General features: G+C 50.4%; 1 protein-coding gene across 1 annotated transcript in view; it reads right to left on the reverse strand.

Annotated features, from left to right (window-relative positions):
• Positions 1-6,111, reverse strand: part of NT5C2 (5'-nucleotidase, cytosolic II) — a 64,779-nt gene extending 58,668 nt beyond the window's left edge. Inside the window, exon 1 of the mRNA XM_075612514.1 lies at positions 6,011-6,111. The gene's annotated coding sequence lies outside the window, so the exon portion shown is untranslated. The remainder of the gene's footprint in view (positions 1-6,010) is intronic.
• Between the last annotated feature and the right edge of the window lie 2,442 nt (positions 6,112-8,553).

Genomic DNA, 8,553 nt, shown 5'->3' on the forward strand with positions numbered 1-8,553 from the left:
GGCTTTAGCCCACCTCCCCAGCCGTGCAAGATCTTTGCAACACTTTCCTGTTTGTGATCATTTGTTGCCAATATTCCCTGCAGTTTGAGCTGCAAATTGTAACAATAGATAATGTTACCTTAGTAATATAAGAATACATTGTTGCTGCTGAGTTACACTGACTGAAGGATTGTTTAGAGACTGAAAGGCAGCCATTTAGGGAACCCTGGGAAACAGGAGTTTGCTGATCGATCACGGGAGAATCAATCGATTGTCACGTTAGGTAGTTTTCAATACAGGTAATCAAAGGCTGCATATATTAAAACATAAATCCATATATTTATTTTTGAAGATGCTTGGATGGCCTCTTTAATGAGTCAGCAGTCAGTGTGACAGACATGCCCCCGCTAAGTTTTAGTTTCAGAAATACTATTTATTTTAGGATGTGTCAAGGATTTGCTCCTTCATTTCAATATTCAACATCATTTTACCACATACGCAAGAGTTTATAAATGATACAGATGTTACGTGATCTTTCCATGTAACTGCATGTTTAAGACGGCACTGTCCTCTGGTGAGAGAAACCGTATTCAAATGTATAAAACCAACAGGGAAGTCACACAAGGAAAAAGGGCCAAGGGTCAGTGACTCAGCGACTACATCACCAATAAAATGGCCATTACAAAACATTTTCAGGCTGTGGTGCACCAAGGTGGTTACAAAACCACTGCCAATGAAATGGGCGCTCAGGAGCTGGTCCACTAACAAGTTGTATCAGGGTTATGACCAGAGGGTGACAAATCAGGGAGACTAACATTTTGTTCTAAAAATGACATACAGGAGTTTCAACATATTTTCGAGATCATTTGTAAAGGGTGTGAGGTGAAAGCTGGGAGGGGTTTCACTTGCTTCAGCTGGTCTCTTTGTGTGGAGTAAGGCAGGGGTGGACAACTCAAGTCCTCAAGGGCTACCAACAGGTCCGGTTTTCAGGATATCCCTGCTTCAGCACAGGTGGTTCAATCAGTGACTCAGTAGTTGACTGAGCCACCTGTGCTGAAGCAGGGATAGTCTGACCTGTTGGTGACCACTCCTAGAGTAAGACCTTTTACCCGCCTCACCGGACTGTTTCTGTGACCGGGTCGGTGTGGGCTATGGATGGGAAACGCACTTCAATTAAACCCTTTGTTGCCAACACGCCAGCATTGAAAGTACTCTTGGATTACACACAGATATTAAGACTACAGGCGGCCCCGCTTACATGGCGGGTTCGGTTCCAGGCACCCGCCAAAAAGTGGAAATCGCCGAAAAGCAGAACATAGCTTTTTTTTGTGCAGAGCGCACAAATGCTGTGTTCACCGGCGATTTCCCGTTCCTCCTCCTTCCTACTCCATCCCAGAATTCAGACTTCTGCGCATGCGCAGAGTCAGCTGCCCCTTCTGCGCATGCGCGCAAACATGAATGCAGTCAGGCAACAGTACCGCCGTATTGGCGGATCACCAAGAAGCAGAACGAGGAACAGCGGGGACCTACTGTATACAAAGGGCTGCGCTGACCATAGTTTTGTTTTAACTGCAAAGGAGTCCGAAGCGCACTCTCATCCAGGTATGTATGCAAAACAGAGACAGAAAACAAATACATAGTGTACTGTAAAAATAACTTCCAGAAGTAGAAGTATGATGCTATTACTCATAATTTACGTGAGCAATATGGGCATTTCGGTTATTCCGAGTAACCAACTCGTAAGGTGTAGTGGATCATTCACTGGAGGGACAGGATACTCCCAAGAAAGCAAGCCAGGGGACAAAGGGATAATGTAGATGACTTTATAAGTATGTAATAATAAAAGCAGAACGCGCTTATAAGCAAATAAGCGAACATGGGCAGTAGGGACCCCCTGGGTCACGGAGTGGGGGATAAAGTCCAGGAGAAACCCCTCTCACAGAAAGCCCTTGTGGTGGCCGTCCACAAAAAGTCACTGTATGTAAGGGTTCAGACGTCCTCGCTGGTCCTCCACAGTACCTCGGCTCAGTCAGCTTAATGGTGCTTTTTCAGCGTTGCCCTACGCGTTTCGTCAATACAGACTTCCTCAAGGGGCATACTAGTTCAATCCCTAACGTCCTCTACTTTAAAATACCTGAAATTCGTGCCATTTATGCCTGCTTGGTGATGTGATTCTGATAACGTTTCACAAACTGCATAACCTCCGTTATACGACTCCGTGACCCAGGGGGTCCCTACTGCCCACGTTCGCTTATTTGCTTGTAAGCGCGTTCTGCTTTTATTATTACATACTTATAAAGTCATCTACATTATCCCTTTGTCCCCTGGCTTGCTTTCTTGGGAGTATCCTGTCCCTCCAGTGAATGATCCACTACACCTTACGAGTTGGTTACTCGGAACAACCGAAATGCCCATATTGCTCACGTAAAATGTGAGTAATAGCATCATACTTCTACTTCTGGAAGTTATTTTGACAGTACTACACTATGTATTTGTTTTCTGTCTCTGTTTTACATACATACCTGGATGAGAATGCGCTTCGGACTCCTTTGCTGTTACTCCAATAGTGGATTTGGATCGCATTCACCCCACTGCAGCACCCCTCACAGGACAGTACGCTTATATATGTAATATTTGCTTTATTTATATACAGTATTTTGCACTCGATTCCTTGTTCTTATTTACTTCATCATTTTGTTTTGCACTTTTTTTCACTCACTTTAACAGCTCTTTTCGTGCCCTTTCCAATTTGTGCCTTTTTTTCACAATTTTTAAATATGATGCTGTTCAGAAGATAAACGTTAAATATTAAGTGTCCGGGAGGTTCAAATGGGCGCCCTCCCCAGAGCCCAGTGCAGTCTAAATGTTACCATGCTAACCTCAAAAGCTCAATCCTGTTTAACACTAAAATAACATTATTAAAAAGGAGCAGGACCTGCTCAGGAAAAAGATGCCAATATTATATGAATGAAACTCAGGCTCCTGGGGGGATTGCTGCTTTAGGGCATGCGGAGCATTACCTCTCAGAGGAAACGGCTGTATGAATATTAAGTTCCTGGGTGGGTCGCAGTCTGGCTATAAACACGGGCTGTTTGCATATTAAGACACAAAGCAGTATACTCAAAAGAGGCAGTATGAATAGTAAGGATATCTTTAGGTGGTTTACAGTGTTACACTGACGGGCAGTGTTACTGCATTACTGCGACAGGCAGTATTACTGCGACGGGCAGTGTTACAGTGTTACTGCGACGGGCAGTGTTACAGTGTTACTGCGACGGGCAGTGTTACTGCGACGGGCAGTGTTACAGTGTTACTGCGACAGGCAGTGTTACAGTGTTACTGCGACGGGCAGTGTTACAGTGTTACTGCGACAGGCAGTGTTACAGTGTTACTGCGACGGGCAGTGTTACAGTGTTACTGCGACGGGCAGTGTTACAGTGTTACTGCGACGGGCAGTGTTACTGCGACGGGCAGTGTTACAGTGTTACTGCGACGGGCAGTGTTACAGTGTTACTGCGACGGGCAGTGTTACAGCGACAGGCAGTGTTACAGTGTTACTGCGACAGGCAGTGTTACTGCGTTACTGTGACGGGCAGTGTTACTGAATTACTGTGATGGGCAGTGTTACTGCGTTACTGTGACGGGTAGGGTTACAGTGACGGGCAGTGTTGCTGTGTTATTGTGACGGGTAGGGTTACTGTGACGGGCAGTGTTACTGCGTTACTGTGACGGGTAGGGTTACTGTGACGGGCAGTGTTATTGCGTTACTGTGTTACTGTGACGGGCAGTGTTGCTGCATTACAGTGACGGGTAGGGTTACTGTGACGGGCAGTGTTACTGCGTTACTGTGACGGGTAGGGTTACTGTGACGGGCAGTGTTACTGCGTTACTGTGACGGGTAGGGTTACTGTGATGGGCAGTGTTACTGTGACGGGCAGTGCTGCTGTATTACTGTGACGGGCAGTGTTGCTGTATTACTGTGACGGGCAGTATTGCTGTATTACTGTGACGGGCAGTGTTGCTGTATTACTGTGACGGGTAGGATTACTGTGACGGGTAGGGTTACTGTGACAGGCAGTGTTGCTGTATTACCGTGACAGGCAGTGTTACTGCGTTACTGTGACAGGCAGTGTTACTGCGTTACTGTGACGGGCAGTGTTACTGTGACGGGCAGTGTTACTGCGTTACTGTGACGGGCAGTGTTACTGTGACGGGCAGTGTTACTGCGTTACTGTGACGGGCAGTGTTACTGTGACGGGCAGTGTTGCTGTATTACTGCGATGGGCAGTGCTGCTGTATTACTGTGACAGGCAGTGTTACAGTGTTACTGTGACGGGCAGTGTTGCTGTGATGGGCAGTGTTACAGTGTTACTGTGATGGGCAGTGTTACAGTGTTACTGTGATGGGCAGTGTTACAGTGTTACTGTGATGGGCAGTGTTACTGTGATGGGCAGTGTTACAGTGTTACTGTGATGGGCAGTGTTACAGTGTTACTGTGACGGGCAGTGTTGCTGTGCTACTTCTATGGGCAGTGTTACTGTGACATAAGTGGGGAGACTCAGCCTTTTATAATGACAACACTACACGACATACTGCTTCCCTCCATATACCAGCACAGGACTGTGATAATAATGCAATGTCACAGAGAGGTGCCCATCCTTCTTAATATGACACATCAACGCTGAGATGTGACACAACACCTGAGATGTGTCTCCTCCTGCTCCCCTCTGTATACAGTACACTGTCCCACCCTGCTTCCAGGACCCTATGCATTGCTCCCTCATTAGTACACTATTCTCTCATCTATAAAGCTACAAGAATTTCTAACATACATTGCAACGGGGATATAATATCATGGTTCCCCCTGTATAACAAACTCTGCTCCCACTATGTAACGACATATGGACTGCCAAACCCTGCTCCCCTCTGTATAACACTATCCTGCCCTGCTCCCCTCTGTATAACACTATCCTGCCCTGCTCCCCTCTGTATAACACTATCCTGCCCTGCTCCCCTCTGTATAACACTATCCTGCCCTGCTCCCCTCTGTATAACACTATCCTGCCCTGCTCCCCTCTGTATAACACTATCCTGCCCTGCTCCCCTCTGTATAACACTATCCTGCCCTGCTCCCCTCTGTATAACACAACCCTTCCCTGCTCCCCTCTGTATAACACTATCCTTCCCTGCTCCCCTCTGTATAACACTATCCTGCCCTGCTCCCCTCTGTATAACACTATCCTGCCCTGCTCCCCTCTGTATAACACTATCCTGCCCTGCTCCCCTCTGTATAACACTATCCTGCCCTGCTCCCCTCTGTATAACACTATCCTGCCCTGCTCCCCTCTGTATAACACTATCCTGCCCTGCTCCCCTCTGAATAACACTATCCTGCCCTGCTCCCCTCTGTATAACACTATCCTGCCCTGCTCCCCTCTGTATAACACTATCCTGCCCTGCTCCCCTCTGTATAACACAACCCTTCCCTGCTCCCCTCTGTATAACACTATCCTTCCCTGCTCCCCTCTGTATAACACTATCCTGCCCTGCTCCCCTCTGTATAACACTATCCTGCCCTGCTCCCCTCTGTATAACACTATCTTTCCCTGCTCCCCTCTGTATAATACTATCTTTCCCTGCTCCCCTCTGTATAACACTATCCCGCTCTGTTCCCCTCTGTATAACACTATCTTTCCCTGCTCCCCTCTGTATAAACACTATCTTTCCCTGCTCCCCTCTGTATAATACTATCTTTCCCTGCTCCCCTCTGTATAACACTATCCCGCTCTGTTCCCCTCTGTATAACACTATCTTTCCCTGCTCCCCTCTGTATAAACACTATCTTTCCCTGCTCCCCTCTGTATAACACTATCCTTCCCTGCTCCCCTCTGTATAAGACTATCCTGCTCTGTTCCCCTCTGTATAACACTAGCTCAGGGTTCCCACCAACCTCCTCATGCCACGTATTTCCTATAAAAACCCTCACAGGCCCGGGGATCCCCCTCGATATACCGCTGAGCGCCGCACTCACCTTCCTGACAGGAGAAATCAAACTGCTGCAGCAGCCGTACTGCGCATGCGTATAACCCGGACCAGGGATCGGAGCAAACTCCCAACCCCAGTGCGAGCGCACAGCCCGCCCCGTCTCGCGCAGCCCCGCCTCGCGCCGCCCAGCACGTCACGTGATCCCCGGAGTGTTACAGTAACGGGCTTGTATCATATTACGTCATGTCTCTAATCCGGTGTGGTGATGCAATGATCCCGGAAAGATTTCTGATAAATGTGTGAGAGTAATGTCCACCGAGATATGGAATATTTGTTTATAATCCCCCTCTGCCTTTTATATATTATAATAAATGTCACTCATTGTCACCCACAGTCCCTCAGTGTCACTCACTGCCCCTCACTGCCCCTCAGTGTCACTCACTGCCCCTCACTGCCCCTCAGTGTCACTCACTGCCCCTCACTGCCCCTCACTGTCACTCACTGCCCCTCACTGTCACTCACTGCCCCTCACTGCCCCTCAGTGTCACTCACTGCCCCTCACTGCCCCTCACTGCCCCTCAGTGTCACTCACTGCCCCTCACTGCCCCTCACTGTCACTCACTGCCCCTCACTGTCACTCACTGTCACTCACTGCCCCTCACTGCCCCTCAGTGTCACTCACTGCCCCTCACTGCCCCTCAGTGTCACTCACTGCCCCTCACTGTCACTCACTGTCACTCACTGTCCCTCACTGCCCCTCACTGTCACTCACTGTCCCTTACTGCCCCTCACTGTCCCTCACTGTCCCTCACTGTCCCTCACTGTCACTGCCCCTCACTGTCACTCACTGTCCCTCACTGTCACTGTCACTCACTGTCACTCACTGTCCCTCACTGTCACTGCCCCTCACTGTCACTCACTGCCCCTCACTGTCACACACTGTCCCTCACTGCCCCTCACTGTCACTCACTGCCCCTCACTGCCCCTCACTCACTGCCCCTCACTGCCCCTCACTGTCACTGTCCCTCACTGCCCCTCACTGTCACTCACTGCCCCTCACTGTCCCTCACTGCCCCTCACTGTCCCTCACTGTCACTCACTGCCCCTCACTGTCACTCACTGCCCCTCACTGTCACTGTCCCTCACTGCCCCTCACTGTCACACACTGCCCCTCACTGTCACTGTCCCTCACTGCCCCTCACTGTCACACACTGCCCCTCACTGTCACTGTCCCTCACTGCCCCTCACTGTCACACACTGCCCCTCACTGTCACTGTCACTGTCCCTCACTTCCCCTCACTGTCACACACTGTCACTGTCCCTCACTGTCACCCACTGCCCCTCACTGTCATTCACTGTCCCTCACTGTCCCTCACTGCCCCTCACTGTCACTGTCCCTCACTGCCCCTCACTGTCACTGTCACTGTCTCACTGCCCCTCACTGTCCCTCACTGTCACTCACTGCCCCTCACTGTCACACACTGCCCCTCACTGTCACTGTCCCTCACTGCCCCTCACTGTCACACACTGCTCCTCACTGTCACTGTCACTGTCCCTCACTTCCCCTCACTGTCACACACTGTCACTGTCCCTCACTGTCACCCACTGCCCCTCACTGTCATTCACTGTCCCTCACTGTCCCTCACTGCCCCTCACTGTCACTGTCCCTCACTGCCCCTCACTGTCACTGTCACTGTCTCACTGCCCCTCACTGTCCCTCACTGTCACTCACTGTCCCTCACTGTCACTCACTGTCACTCACTGCCCCTCACTGTCACTTACTGTCACTCACTGCCCCTCACTGCCCCTCACTGTCCCCCACTGTCACTCACTGTCCCTCACTGTCCCTCACTGCCCCTCACTGCCCCTCACTATCACTCACTTTCACTCACTGTCACTGTCACTCACTGCCCCTCACTGCCCCTCACTGCCCCTCACTGTCACTCATTGTCACTGCCCCTCACTTTCACTCACTGTCCCTCACTGCCACTCACTGTCACTGCCCCTCACTGTCCCTCACTGCCCCTCACTGTCACTCACTGCCCCTCACTGTCCCTCACTGTCACTGTCCCTCACTTTCATTCACTGCCCCTCACTGTCCCTCACTTTCACTCACTGCCCCTCACTGTCCCTCACTTTCACTCACTGCCCCTCACTGTCCCTCACTTTCACTCACTGTCCCTCACTGTCCCTCACTCCCCCTCACTGCCCCTGCCCCTCACTTTCACTCAGTCCCTCACTGCCCCTGACTGCCACTCACTGTCACTACCCCTCACTGCTCTTCACTGTCCCTCACCGCCCCTCACTTTCACTCACTGCCCCTCACTTTCACTCAGGACCGTCTTAACAGCATTATAGGCCCCCGGCCAAAGCAGTGCACTGGGCCCTGCCAACTCTCCGCTACAAGTCGTAATTTTTCACCTTCTACCGAGTCAGCGGAGATTTGAATGTTGAGGCGGGTGATCGGAAAATTAGTGTTAAATTCTGGTCTGTGCATAGATTAGCGTGGGGCCCCTATGCTCGTGGGGCCCCCGGGCAACTGCCCAGCGTGCCCATGCGTTAAGACGGCACTGCTTTCACTAATGGCCA

This window comes from Ascaphus truei, chromosome 8 (genome assembly GCF_040206685.1).
Source record: "Ascaphus truei isolate aAscTru1 chromosome 8, aAscTru1.hap1, whole genome shotgun sequence".
NCBI classification, from domain to species: Eukaryota; Metazoa; Chordata; class Amphibia; order Anura; family Ascaphidae; genus Ascaphus; species Ascaphus truei.